This window comes from Pezoporus occidentalis, unplaced genomic scaffold (genome assembly GCF_034315485.1).
Source record: "Pezoporus occidentalis ecotype Australia unplaced genomic scaffold, CSIRO_AGI_Poc_V1 ctg152, whole genome shotgun sequence".
Lineage (NCBI taxonomy): Eukaryota > Metazoa > Chordata > Aves > Psittaciformes > Psittacidae > Pezoporus > Pezoporus occidentalis.
This window is the reverse complement of record NW_026913339.1, coordinates 1,080,036-1,095,573: the sequence shown is the minus strand read 5'-3', so window position 1 is coordinate 1,095,573 and position 15,538 is coordinate 1,080,036. Positions and strand designations below refer to the sequence as shown.

General features: G+C 37.0%; 2 long non-coding RNA genes across 4 annotated transcripts; both read right to left on the bottom strand.

The window, feature by feature from the left end:
* Positions 1 to 405: 405 nt before the first annotated feature.
* LOC134159883 (uncharacterized) lies at positions 406 to 8,080 on the bottom strand. Of its 3 annotated transcripts, none has more exons than XR_009963341.1 (4): positions 7,924 to 8,080; positions 5,490 to 5,626; positions 4,105 to 4,234; positions 406 to 3,984 (listed from the first exon to the last, which is right to left on the bottom strand). It is a non-coding gene; the product is annotated as an uncharacterized LOC134159883 (long non-coding RNA). The 3 variants fall into 3 exon arrangements; XR_009963343.1 differs by having other exon boundaries at positions 5,533 to 5,626; XR_009963342.1 differs by having other exon boundaries at positions 5,542 to 5,626.
* Positions 8,081 to 8,821: 741 nt separating this feature from the next.
* On the bottom strand, positions 8,822 to 15,108 carry LOC134159861 (uncharacterized). Its single transcript, XR_009963331.1, has 4 exons — positions 14,378 to 15,108; positions 12,189 to 12,237; positions 10,959 to 11,082; positions 8,822 to 9,695 (listed from the first exon to the last, which is right to left on the bottom strand). It is a non-coding gene; the product is annotated as an uncharacterized LOC134159861 (long non-coding RNA).
* Positions 15,109 to 15,538: the final 430 nt, after the last annotated feature.

The window sequence follows — 15,538 nt, the reverse complement described above, 5'->3', positions numbered from 1 at the left end:
CAAAAAAATCTGAAGAAAGATAATAATATGAATCATAATTTAGGTATAAAATATAATTACAGTAATATGAAGATTTTAAAAATCCAGGCTGTAGTAGCTAAAGCAGCCACATGACAAGACAGTCAGCTAACAAGTTTCTCATCATTTTTTAATTTTTTTTTTCTTTAAAAATTGTCCTTGGAAGACTTCAAACTCCTATTCAAGGAAGTGACATCACTTTGTATGCATAGACTATAGAGATTTCCTTATCTAAGATTTAGTATACACCTGAAGTATCTACTGATCAGCCAGACAGATTTTACACAGTGAATTGACGTTACTCAGTTGCTGCCTGAAAGACTTTTTTTTTTTGCAGGAAAGTGTAAGAAGATTGTTTGCTTGTTTGTTAGAATTTATTCAAATATTTCAGTTTTGAAATGAGGATATGAGGAGAGGTTTAGGGTGAGGAAAATGAAAAAAAAAAAAAAAAGGTTCTGTAAGATTTTAAAAACCAAGAACAGGAAAACCTTACACGAGCAATATAAAAAGTAAACTTCTGTAGAAGTCTGACTAACTCTTTAGATTCAAGGCCTGTTTATGAGGAAATGCGGTTTACTGTAAAATGGATAAAGAACAACAGAGAATATACTAAAATAGAAGCATTTCCTCAGTGTTTAATCTCCTCTTCAGCTTCCTCCTCTTTATAATTGCATAGTACAGCACATTTAAACAATGATAGGAGGTGTTACCGCTTTTAGTAGAGGAGGTTATAATTTAGCAAAACTAACATTCTGTTGAAATTCAAGAAATTTATGAAAATGGCATTAGCAAGCATACTACCCAATTATGAATTACGGGTTGCACATTTTAAATAGGTTCTGAAGAGTAGCAATCTTGGTAGAGAAAAAACTATCAGCATGAAAAATATGATCTTTCATTTCTCAGTAAAAAAATAAATAAATAAATTCAGCAAATTCATTGTTAGAGAAAAATGAGCACATGATATGATTACATTTACACTTCCTTGGACAATCCATTTCTTCTGATTTTATTTTGTATGAACAAGTCTAAAGCAATATTCCACCTTGATCCCTCTGTCTCTTTTGATCACTTTTTCCTAGACAGAAAAATAGCAGAACTAATGAACTGAAAAAAAAAAAAAAATTAGAGACCACAAATTAAATAACAGATACCTATTTAAAATAAAAAAGTTATCCATTTATCACTACAAACTTGGCACTACTGTGCCAATATGGGCTAGAATTTCAAACCTAGTGGTCAATGAAGCATAAAATAGATTGTCAGAAATACTGGCTGAAATATGAATCCACTGGAAAAAAAATGCTTGAGAATACCTAAGATAATTAAAGAGAATCAAAATTGGCTGAAAATACCTCTAAAAAGTCTCTACCTCCCTCTCCCAGTTTATAAATGGCTTTCTCCTAGGTGACTGTTTCATACAAGTAGCAAAAATAAGCTTCCAATTTCTACATTTGAAAATGCTGTATATTTTTGTGGTAAGACAAATCTCTCCTTATCTGGAAATTTACTCTGTAATAGGAACTAATAGTGTCACCTGAAGCAATCTTGTCAGAATATTCAGGAGGCCTACCATCATGAAGCCTGTGGTGTGCTAACTGTGATGCTGTATGGAGTAGAACATTACTGCAGAAAACACAAATTCTTGTCAGGAAGAGACAAACTGAAATCAAATTTTTGGTGGCTGTAAGTCAAAATGGAATTAAAAGGAGGACTTAAAAAATATCATACTCCTTGTACTCAAGTCGAAAATAATCATCGCTTAACATACATCTGTTCCACATTAAAGCTCATGAAGGATAAAGCTAGCTATGCCAAGTTGCAATGATTTTCCTTAGGCCTACTTCCAGGGTACCTGGACCAAACCAGATTAATGAAGTGCTGCATACCCCTTGGCTGCCATTTTGGCTGAGATGGTTTTGGCTCTGCTGATACCATTCCATGGCTGGGCTACTTTTGTTTGTGAGCGTCTTTTCATTATTAAATGAGGATGCTACAGAACAAAAAGATCTAACCCTAAAATAAGAGCAGTTATGTCAAGAAGGAAAAGGTTAACAAATATCCACACCTATCTACCTAAATGCATCCCTATTACCACAATGATTAAAAAAAAACAAGCACTTAGCAAGCTTTGAGTTCCTTCTTATTCTGACCGTTTATTAAAAACGATGACAGTCTAAGCTGTTGATATACTGAACAAGGAAAAACAAAGAATGTATATATTCTGACTATATTTTTCTCCTCTAAAAATAAACAGAATGGAATATAATAAGAAAAAAGATTGAAACATGACTGGAATTTTTTTTTAATATGCCAAAATTCATAAGCAATGAAACAGCAGCTGTATCTATATTGGAAAATATCAGAGTTTAGGCTCAGAACACCCAACTGTGGTTTCTTTCAAAATACCAACAGTCTCCAATACAGAGTTCCTGAATGTTGTAAACAATCTCTCACCTCTGTTTCAGTCAGTGGAGAAGAGGGGCTGGTGAGGGAAGCACACAGACTGTGAAGAAACTGGAGTCACTGCCACAGAAAGATGGCAATATTCCCGGGTTGAACCAACCTTGTCTCTTGACATCAGCACATACAGAGATGTGTTACTTGCGGCTGAAAATAGGGGATGTCTGACTGCTGACAGAAAAAGAGGTAATGGCCAGCTAGAAGGAAGGGGAATGAAACGATTGTCCTTCCATCATGCATCTACTAGAAGGCACTCCAAAGCTTTTCTTGTCATATTTTCTCCCTTTTTCCCCCAGTGCAATCAGTCCCTGTAATCACACAATACTCACAATACTCACACAATACTCACTTTGGCCCAAACCATTTGCCAGATAAAGAATCAGGAAAGGTTGTGTTTGGGGGTTTGTTTTTTACTTGAGCCTAACTGGCAAAGATCTGGTAGCTTTTTGCATTATTTACAGTGATTCAGAAGTAGGGTTATAAGAACCAAGATTAATGTTGATTTGAAAGTCTGAGAGGCAAGCAAGGAATGAGTATCCCACTGAAGCTTTCAGCCCATATTCAGAGGCAAAGACATCCAATAATTCTCAGCAGTGAGCCCAGGACTGTAAATATAATGGCAACCTGAAATCTTCATGAGTTTCCATTTACTATTCTTACTTCATGAGTAGAAACACAATATTTACCAGTGATTGATATCCGAGGAACATAATCTGTCTTACACCAGGTTATTTATTTATACATGAAGAGTCCTGCAGCTCTGCCTGGAAATGGAGCGGATGCCCTGTGAAATGGAACAGATGCATAAGTATGCCCTGCACTGAGTGTTAAACTGTGACCTTCTATCTAAAATTCCTTAGGTGGTGCATCTTCACTCAATCTTATGGCCAAATCAATAGCTTACTGATGTTAGTAAAAGAGTGAAGCAAAAAACTCCTGTCTCCTCCTCCTTTAGATTCTTTCATGGCTGGGATTCTTCTCACACATAAGTACAACCAGCAGTATTTTAAACATATCTTCTTAGTTCTCACTGCAAACAAATCAAACGCTGAACTCAGGAGCACCCCTCACACACGAGCATGCTTAAATTCAGCTCTTTTTCTTTTGCTTGAACAGAAGACAAAAGCGTGTTTGAAGTTTAGTGAAATGTTCATTATTTGTAAGAAAGGAAAGCAAGGGAATGTAAATTGTAGGTATCTGTGGCCAGCAGCATTTCAAACTAATTAGCCGTTTAGAGGGTAACTGGGTCCATTCTGAATAGCAAAAGTTTATTATCTAACTATGTCATTACTTTTAGATTAAGGGATGATTCATCTGTAAATTCCTAAGTAAAGTAAAGTAGTGGCAAGGATTCATCCCCAGTTTTCCGTTTCTTGTATGAAGGCATCTAACACAGAATTCTCACACATCCCTTCTCAACATATAGAAGGGCAATATCTGAAGTTCAGAAGGTTGCAGCTCTGAAAGACAGGCAAGTCTCTCGTTTCTACATCACAGCTATTCCTGGAAGAATAACAGGAATAATTAAAATAAGTAAATAGAAGTTTTAATCTTGAAATACATCAGACTTCAGAAACATACCAGTCTACCTGAACTCAATATATTTGGCACCTATGAAATTACCATTAAGCTCCTTCAGGGCATGCTGCTGTATGGGGTATCTTTATATGCACATCTTTAGGCAACGACTTGATCTCCCTGTGATTGATAGAGGTGCTTACCATAATGGAATCATAATCAAGTCCGAGGTCCTCTGGAGAAATAAGAACAAATAATAATGACAGTAATGCTTTAATATCCTACTAAGCAAGAATCATTTCTGCTTTCTTGTAAGTTAATGTTTTTTTCCTTATCATTTATATCCATAAGATGTTGAGACTTATGTGACCACAGTGTGACCACACTAGGGTCTTCTGCAGAATACCAGCCATAACTAAACAGCAGCATGAAGAACTAACATATGTATTCAACAAGTCTGGGGTTCTTTAGATAAACATTTTTGAGTTGAAGAACTTGCCTACAAAGCAGAAGGGAGAAGCTTGAAAGAGGAAAGGGCAATTTTATCATTCCAAGAAAGCAAGAACCCCAGCATTTCAGATCACCACTGTATGTGCTTCCTGAAAATGGATGCATTTGTGAATTCTGCAGTGGCAGGGGACTATAAGAACCTGCATTTTTGTGTTTGGAGGTATATGAAATATGTTGGTTTAGGCCAGTGGGGAATGGCAGATAAAAGGCTAGTAGAGAAAGGCTGGGTAAGAGGCTGGATTTAGAACAACAAAGGGTGAATTAGTGGGGAAGGGGAAGAACCAGTTAACACTGATGTAAAAGGATTTGCACTTCTCTCAGACCTGTGTTTATTCTGCCATTTATGGATATGAGAGGCTAGGAAAAAAATTAATAATAATAAAAAAATGGCTTATTCTACCTTTGGGTGCTAAGCACCTTGAACAAATGGGAAGGGGGAGAAAAGGAAGCCATACAAATGGGAAGGGCAGACTCTTACACACAGTAGTAAACAGACAGAATGCAAGAAAAGCAAATCCTACCAGACACGTAAGATTATCTGTTGTCCCCCTCCTCCTCTGAGGTCCATAAGACACCCACATTCCCTGTTAATAACTGCAAAATGCAGATAAGACACAATGTTTGATGAAGATAAGCTCCAGATCTCTCAAAATAAAGATATACCACCTAAACAGATAAATATTATATGGCAAGGAATATACCTACAGTAAACAATTCTGTTGATGCAATGCAATTTATAATCTCATTTGTTGATTTCGGAACAACATGTTTGTCCAGAGCCTGTAGTAAACAACTAAATGTTCTCTCATCAGAAAGAGCAAATCAACCAAGTTAGTTAGTTAAGAACTATTCTAAGAATACTTAATAGCATCCAGGTTCAGTGACTGATTTTCTATTTTAAGCAGGAAGAGAGGTACAGCACAAACAATCTACAGGATAAAAGCCTGACAGCAAAAACTCCACACATACCAAAGAATAACGTGTCTATGACAGCTACAACAGCAGCAATTTTCAGCTTCTTACACTACTCACGCAACGCACTTTGCAGTCATCCTTCTTGCATAAATCTGTATGTTATAATTTTTCATTCCAATGGATCAGTTTGTATGCTCTGTATCTGCAAATGAGCCAGATAATACAGAACGTGAGAAGTGATTTGTGCTATCAGTGACATCAGGAGTTTTGCAGCTGTAGTTATTAACAGATATTTTTTCATCCAGCAGCATCGACTAAAATCAATCATTCTGATAACTAGGCATGGCATGAGCTGTCCGCCCTGTCATTTCAATCTGATTAATCAGACATACAAAGACCTTTACCTTAAAGGACCAATTGCTCACATTTAATCACAAAGATGCATCCAAGCATACCATCACAAGTTACTAAATTTACGTACAATTTACGTCTTATATTTTGGCAAATACGTTTATGATAATATGGCTGTGGCATATAGATGTATTGTTTCATTCATTCTAGAAACATTAAAATCTAAGCTAATGTGTTGTACTTTGAATCATTTATCACATCATGTTTGCAGCTTTTGAAGCTTCCATTATACACGTATCTATCTGCAGATTTATCCTAATAACCCAGGTGCAGATAAGTTATTAGTTATTATGTCTTCTTCAGACTATGCTTGCTAGACAGTGCGTATTTTCATCATAGATGAAAATTGACTTCATCTTACCTAAACATCCTACATTCTATTAACTGGTCTTCCTTTTGTTTCAATTTTCCTTTTAAACCTTGGAACAAAGCACAGTGCTTCCATTAAGAGTTATGCAAGAGCTGTCCTTTCTTTTTTCAGTTTTGGGGTGTGGGTTTTCTTTAAATCTGTTTGCTTTTCTTTTTAAAAGGAGAAGCATAAAAGAGAGTCTTTACGCAAGCATAAAACTCTACAAGTCAAAGTAGACCGCCCCAACAAAACCACACTGCTATGCTAAAAACAAGTTGAATTTCAGATCTGTCAAACCAGCAACATATTTGACTCTGCTTGAAACATCCTACATTCCAGATACACTTCTCAATTTAGGCCTAAAGGCACAAAAGCATTCAAGCATCCTTGGGTTCACCACTACTCAGCAAACCACACAGGCATATGTTTCACTTTCAGTTCAGAAGCCAATGAAATACAAGAATGGGCTTAAAATTCACTGTTAGCTTTAGTTTCTGCTGATACAAGTAGACAAGCCCATAATCTTTGGCTTTGCTGCCAAACTGAAGTAATATGTGGCAGACAACTGTATTATTTGCTATGTGTACCCAAAAGGTGACTCCTTAAGCTTTTAGATTCTTCAAAAGTATAAATTCAACAACATTTTACAATAGGGTATATTTTACTGAAGGGTCAGATCCATATGCAAAGAATTATTTTTTATTTACTGTTTCTACACTAGATAATACTTTCGCTTTATAACATGTACTTTTTCAGACTGTTGTACTTGAATCTATGTATGAACTGCCTTAGTAACATTTTTACATTTTACATTTAAATAAATACCTTTTAAAATAATTTAATAAGTATTTTATTTAAATGAGGCAACAAATTGTTAGTTTAAAATAAAATACAATGCGAATAAACTGGACCTTTCTTTCATTTGTAGCCCAAATGTCCAGGAGGCCCCTAAATGACAGGCTTCCATCCTAGCTGGGCTCTCAGAAAATGACAGGCTGTATAGGTTGGTGAGCACCACTTGCCAGAGAAGAGAAAGCATTCTTTTGCCAAATAATTTTGAAGAGAAGAGGCAAAGTGTTGGAAGCAACCAGAGGTGTTTATCTTTAAATAAATTGCAGAGACATAGATTCATGAACAGAATGCAAGTATTTACTCAAAACTGCACAGTGCATTTATTTGCTCAGTCCTGACCTGGGAGGTAGAAGGACACTGCTTTCCACCACGTCATGCACCAACAGTACATACATTATAACAATTCCAGAAGTTCAATCATCACTTAATAATGCAATCAACACTAGTCAGGCAGAATGTAATGGGAGTGTAATCACCACTAGAAACTTTAATGTAAGTGCCCTTTAAGATACAGAAAGCTAACTTTTCAAAACATTCCTCCTCATCACCCTAAAGTATTTTTCAGAGCAAGAACGATTGTTAATATTATTATACCCACCCAACTTTTGGTCTTGGTGTTGCAATGCACCTTTATCAAGTAGAAAACAGGTATCAATGAACCACACATCAACCTATAGTTTATGCAGAATATCTTGTTGGGGATACAGCAAGTGATATTTTGATTTTTCTTAAGCTCTGCAAAGCAGATTGAAGTAAGGATTTCTGTAGATACAGCCATATACAAATCAGAAATTGAGAAAATGCAACCACAGATCAGAACATTAGTGCATCTAATATGTAGCCCATCTCAATAGCTGCTAGCATCGAAGAATGTGCAAAATACCGACCGTTAATACATGATGATAATATCTCCCAAGTCACAGGTTGCGTCCATGTCCACACCGTTGTCACTGATAGCTACTCATTAGCCAGTTGTTGATTTTCGAGTCTCAAATAAGTTTGCACTTTTGACCTTCTGAAATTGGTAGAGATGCCTTTCACAAGTTAAATTCTGTAGTTGAGGGGAAAAAACAAAAATACTTAAGTTTCCTCCCTTCTCCTTCCCCCATCTAAGCCTACTGGCTCATAATTACACTGGATTCCCCTGGTTCTTTGGAAGATGATGAAGAGCTAGTCCCTGCTTATCCCCTCTGCAGCAATCATCTTTGCATTCACCTCTACCACAACACTTCCCACATATGTACTTCTTCTATGCTTTAAAGTTTCATTCTGTTCAGCCTTGTATATAAAGTCATCTAGGTACACTTTCTGCTTTTTTCTTAAGACCATTTGATAAAGAACTTGACAAAAAAATAGTCTGAAATTCAGAGTAAATTAGAACTATGTATCCCTCTTCAAAAGTTGAAAAGCTGTTAACTATCCCCCACTACATCACATTTTATTCATTTGATTTCTTTTCAATACTACACCACAGCAGCCCTCTGGAAGAACTTTTTCAAGTATTTTCTATTTATGACCTTACTGTTTTATTAAGTATTTTGTTATTATGAAATAAAAGGCTTACAAAAACTATCAAAATCATTTTCTTGAAGACAAGAAATTTCAGCCTTTTTTGATTTATCCTTCTATAAATGTTTTCATGCTCAGATTTTTCTGTATTCTCTCCGACACTTTTGTGTGAGACCAGTTGATACAATAATGTACTGAGCATTTCAAATCCAATTTGAAATCACTGATTTAGAAAGGCATACTAACAGGTTTTGACTTCTTTATTCCCACTCCTTATGTCTTATGCTGCATTCATGACTTCTCACCCTACAATTAGAAAACTGACCTGCCCTGACCAGAAGGCATATAGAATGGCAAAAAGCAAACTGCACAGAACACAGGACATTACAGCTTTACCTCTTTCTACCCAAGACCTCACAGCTCATAAGGAGCCTCTTAAGTTAGGGTTTCCTTATGTAAAAATAATGTAAATAAATCAACAAACAGACACAGTAAAGAGTAATTCCGAGTGGCTATTTTTTCTCACCACACACACAAAAAGCTTTTTTTTTTTTTAATGTAGTAATGAATTTTTAGCCTCCTGAAAAGAAACACTTACTTTTATTACACAAATCTAGTTTAAAGAGCTGAATGTCACAGGATATCATAGGAGCCATGAACTTCAGTGGGACTGTTCTTTTTGGCCCAGATTATCAAGAGTATCTTTCAAGAGAGGACCCAAGTAGGTATCCATTAGCCAGGTAGGAAGAATTTCTTTCAACAGATTATTGTAATTCAATAAAATATTTCTTTTATTTTCCTATTAATAACATAGTACAGCCAAAGCAGGACACTGAAGACAAAGCAGTGGCTTGATGGATTATGAAATACGTCACACAGCAAGGCCCTTGACTTTCCAAGGGGGAATGAAGCAATTTGCATGGTCGGGATTTTCTTCACTGATTAATTGGATTATATTACAAGGTTTTGGGGAGCGGGGGGTTGTTTCTTCAATAGGTTTTAACTGGCCACTGTATGCTCAAGGTCGATGTCTGTTACTTCATTTTTTTAACCTAATAATTAAAATGAATTTAAGATACAAAGCAGTACATTACTTCTTTCCAGTTGGGCTGACCCATTTTGCAGCTTCTAGCAGATGAATATACTTCACCTGCAAAAAAAAAAAACAACATATTTTGTCTCCTCAGAGAAAATAAATTTATCAATAATGAAGCAATATTATGATCAACTACAGTTTCATATGACTCAATTTGTAGAAGGAAGGTTACAATTTTAAATGGATTTCTGTGTGGAGAAAATTTAAAGAAAGAGTTGTTCAGAAAACCTATTACATAATGCTCCCCAAAATTTCTAACTTGAATGTTGTCTCTGAGAAGTTAGAAATGTGGTCAACATGGTGTTCAACATAATCATGAACTAAGGCTTCTGGAAGACTATAATGTGGTTATTCAAGAATGCCAGTGTCAGATTTTATCTCATCTGTAACTGTCATATTTATTTTCAATTAATTTAAGAAAGTGAAATACATTTAGGAAACAAGGAAAGTTGAGTTTATCAGAACTGAATCTGATACGTTAATAGTGTAAGTAATAAAATGAGGAATATTAACTACAGTCAATCGCTATCATCATACTGCAGTACAATGAGGATCACCTAGACACCATGCAATTCTTAGAGCTTAATTTTTTTTTTTTTTAACATGTTTAGTGTATTTCAGGAAGTCAACATTGTAATAATTTTCTAAAATAAGCTGGGGGGGGGGGGGGAGGGAGGAGTGATAGAGAGGAGTTGGTGGGGGCAAGCAAGAAAGAATTCTGCCATCATGCCCTCTTATGCCAAGCCTCTAGACACAAAGATGTCAAAAAGGATGGTTCTTACTGATTTAATACAATGAATATATAGAGAAGAAAATAAAACAGAATAGAGAAAAAGTCCCAGAACTTGTAATCAATATTAATATGGGGGGAGGGGGCTGGGAGAGAAAAAAATGAACAGATCCAAAGCAATATTTTAAAATAAGGTCACTAAGATATATTTTATGCATATTTCATCATTAACTGATATGAATATACACCCAAAAAACCTACTAAGAATTTAATATTATAAAACTCTAAAAATTGCATGGTATGTTCTAACTGCTTTCAATTGTCAAGTGAGATGTGGACAGTGAGATAGGTCTGAAAGCATACACAGATTTTTTTTTTTTTGTCATTGTAATATATTTGCAATTATAACATTACCTAAATTCAGCTTATATATCAACAAACATAGGAGCCAAACAGGCCTTTCCTTTTAGTTACATTGCAGTGATATGGTCATAATTGACATTTTTGTCACGTTGCTGCGTAAGTCCCAGTTTGTGCTGCATAAATGCACAGAAATTCAGCTGCATTTCACTGTTCTCTTCACCTACCTGCCATTTTACTTTCTGTTCTCTTCCACTCTGTCTCTTCCCTCCAGTCTTTCATTGAGAATTCAGTATTACTTCTGCTTGTTGATAGGAAAAGGAGGCTATAGTGTCTGCAGACTTCATGGTCCTGAACAAAAATCAGCAAAATTGCAATCAACATCCAGATAAGGTCCTCTAATTTTGTTCTGAATATGAAGTATAGTTTAAATCACAACACTGCTAACGCTGAAGTTAAAAAAAAAAAAGAAAAAAAAAACCCACACTAAAACACACAACCCTCAAAACAAAACCAAAAAATGACAAGAAAAGCCCCACAATGAAACAGAATATGTGATGAAATGAAAGAATCAGATGTGATTTATGCTCTAATTTTTATAGAATAGATTTAAGATAGGACACATCAACCATATTAATATTCAAGTCTTTCCCTTTAAGTATCACACAGCCACTAATCAGAGCTGAAGGAGACTGAGCTTTTCTCACACTATTCATTCTCATTTTAAAATGACTTAATTTTGAACTATTTTATATTCAAAACACTTTTCTTTATCTGGCATGTAACCCCTATAGTTCAAGTAGTTAAACAAACAGCACCTAATTTGATATTCTATAAAATTAATTTCAATAGAGTGGCTGATAAAACCCAGAAAGGTTTTACTATTTTATAGGTATTTCTAAAGTTTGTCCCTCCAGAATTAAATCTTCATAGCAGCCACTTCATAAGCAAGATGCTTTTTTAATGAGGTGTAACTTACATACCCAGTAGAATGTATTTCACAATACACCTGGTTGTGCTATTAACATATAAGCATATCTTAAGAAAAAAATTAAAACAACACAATGAAAAGCAAAGATTTCATCAGAGAATTACAGATCAATCATGGTACCCAAACCAAATGGTGCTCCTGGCACCACAACGGTCATACACTGGTTCTGTTTAGCAGCAATGTTTGCCTTACACAGTTAGCACTTCTTACCCATCTGAAACTCTCAGCTCAGCTTTTGCTTTTACAACCAGACCTCTGAAGCTGCATCTACTGGATTTTTAAATCACCAACATTTATTGATTCCCTTGTAATTTAGGTTTAGGGTTTTTTTCTGATAATAAGATTCAGTTCATCTTGTCACACTTGAATTGCCCGTGATAATCCCTGCTTTCCCAGGCCAACACTGGTTGCAAAACAGAATTATTGAAATGCCAAGGAAGATTTTTTCCAAGTACTATTCAAACACCTGGACTAAGGATTTTTCCTTTTGAACATCATGCAGGAATTTAAAGCATCTAAGAAGGGAGACAAAACTTATTACAGCAACATGGAAAGGGACAATATGAGTATCTTAACTATTTTTAGAATTGAAAAGCTTGAGGACACATCCCCCCATCAGTTTCAGGCAGCTCTGCACAGGGCCAATGGGAGTGGTGCAAAGGGTCATTCTTCTGCCTTGACCACAGCAGCATTCCAAAAATACAGTTGCACATATGTGCAAGAGTACTCCCATCCATCAGCATTTGTTTTGTTCACTCAAATGACTCAGCAATGTCCTGCTGCATTCAAAATATCAGGAGGGCACAGAAAGAGAAAAGCCTGGGCTGATGTTACCAGTGAACAGAGCCTCTGAGGATGGAGATGGCCATGAGAGCAGTTCAAACTAAACCTCTTGCCACCTTCAGCAGTGTCTAAGCAAAATCCTCCTACCCACTCAGTTCAGAAAAAGCAGAGGAAACTCACGACAGTGAGATAGGAGGAGACTGAGGAAAGTATGTTTATAGACAATAAGCGCGTACGGCACTTACAGTAAGAGCACTAATGGACCCCCAGAATAGGTACCAGTGCAGAGAGAAGTAGAAGGGCCAGCTCGTCTCTGAACTACCCTTCCAGATGCATTAAATCTAATTGAATACATTAGTCACAACACTTTTGTCTGTATTTATTTCTGGTTCCACTTATACAAAAAGCTATGTTCTCATGGCAGGAATCTCTGCCTCCCCACTTTTCCATATTACCTGTCAAATCACACACAGGCTTCACTATGGCAAAAGGTAATGGGCAGTGAGGTCCTTCCAAATCTGGACAAGAGACAAAGAGAATCTTCTGTGACTCCCTATTTTCTCAGGATGGTCCATAGTATTGCCATTTTAACAGAAGTCCTTGACGTATATGTCTTCTCTCTTGAAACCCACATATTCCACCCACATTCTCTCCTTTTTGCTAAGCCTGCTTGGCCAGAGAGCACAGCTCTTCATGAAGCCCCTTACACTGTAGGCGGACAGCAGCAATCACAGAACATATTGCAGAGATTAAATGAAACTTGAGGAAAATAAATCTTTTCTCTCTGATCTTCTAAAAGAAGTAAGAATTCAGAAGGGAGGAAAATGGTGATAGGAATAAGAGCACTTAGTGCTTTTTGAGCATGTGTTCTACCATGTTTCCAGCTTAGAGCAATCCAGTCATTGTACTTTTCACTTAAGCTGCAAAAGCTGTATATCGGCTGTACTCACTTTGTCCCATGATTTTGGATACTGGTAACTTTCCTTTCAAAAGCCTGAAATCAGTGCTCTGTAGAGCCTTTCTCACATCAATGGGAATAAATTTTTTTAGGGGGTATAATGAATTTCAGAAGAGACTTCCCTAACAGCCCACACTGCTGTCCATCTTAAGTACATTCCTGTGATTCCATGCAGAAAAGCAGTAATGAAAGGCCAAGTTTTCCAACAATACCTTGTTTCTTCCATGTAGAAGCCCCCCCCCCCCCCCCCCCCCGCCTGTTGAGGAAACATTGCTTTTTTGAGAAACAGTTCCTGCAACCTTCAGTTTCTCCAACCTTCAGTTTCTCATGTCTTTGCTGTACCAACACTGTCTCTTGTGAGAAGTGTCTCCCACTGAGTCACTTTTCTCATGATATTTTGCTCCCTTACAGACTGTCTATTAAATTGTCAGCTGTCACAGAGGAGCAACTTTGTGAACAGTTGTAATAACAAAATCTCTCCAATAGCAGTGTTCCCTCCATATGCATACCAGTGGGGTTTATTTATGCTCATAAAAATTGTTGGAGCTTTCTTGTATATTTTCCACAGAAACTGGGAAGATACATATCATCTAATCCAATTTAAAAAAAAAAACCAAACAAAAACAAAAACTCTTCATAAACTGTTTCCTACCCCTTATGGTTTGACTGCTGTTATTTATGCTGCTTTATACTCCTCATCAAGGTGGTCTAACCCTGTCTGTGCCATTGAGCTGGTGCCAGATACCTGTACAAGTGACACACAGAGGCACATCACAGCAACCTCCCCTCAACTGTGTGCTGCACTGATTAATGGGGATTGGTGCCCAAACATGCGTAAGAGGCTTGAGAAGCATCTGATAGCTGTTAGATTTCACTAAGCTTAGGTGTTGACACTTCCCACCCACCTTCCTCACCTGTGCAAGACCAGAGCGGGGAAGTGAGGCAGGGTGGTTAGACCACATTGACAAGATAAACAGACGCCCTTGAAAACACCACAGTCCTATTGATGTCAAAAAGCAATGGATTGGGTCCCTGTCAGACACAGAAAGCAGACATCTGCTTCACTGCAAATGCAAAGAGGAATTCATTAAATCAAGCATAGTCTTATTCCAAACCAAACACTATTAACATTTGAAGTGCTTAAAATTTTTAACTAATGTAAATTCTCTTCAAAGTCTCTTGATTTCCTGTGTTAAATAATGATAAATGTTCAAATCATGAATTTTATGATTTCTTATTATTTTATTGTTTAATTTTGTTGAGGCTTCTTGATACTTCCCCTGCGCTGCTCCCCCCTCCCTGTTCTATGCATTTCTCTCCCCCGCTGTGTGCATCTGCTGTGTCTCTCTCACTTGCTCTCTCCCTGCTGTGTACATCCACTATTCCTCCCCACCACTCCTATATGCATGTTTGCCATCTATCTCTCTCCCCCTCCTGCTGTGTGTATTCACTGCCTCTCCCCCTCCCCCAGCACATGCATCCATCGTGCATCTTCCTCTGCTTCTGCTGTGCACGAGTCCTTTCTCAGTAACTCCTACAGGCATTCAAGCACAACCTCCGTCTGCCTGTCCTTCCTCTTCTCTTTTTTTCAGCTCCTCTTTGCATATCTCTTATCCCTGCTTATCTTTATCCTTTTCTTCCTTCTGTCTTTTTGATATTCTGATTCCTTTTCTCTCCTTATCTGCACCACCCTTCCCTCGGCTTCCCCTTTGTACCATTTCTCTCCAATTCTCTGCGATCTGCTCTTGCAAATTGATTCTATGGGTAAAATGTTCTGCTTGCGCTGCAGAGGTGTGCAAACCTGCATTGCAAACCATCTAGCACTGTGTCAAATCTAATGGCAGCCAGCTTAATTTGCAGAGTAATTCTTCCTTCCTACCAACAGACACACAGGGTAGTCTCCCAAAAGACTTTCCCTACCCTTTTTTCCTCATATTTCTGCACTACTGGGTTTATTTCCATGTAAAGCAAAGTAGTTAAGGTATCTCAGTGCATAACTGTTAGGTTCATACTGGCAAAAGGAAAGGATCTGTTACAACACCAAGCCTAGCTATTGCAGTTAGGGTCATGACAAA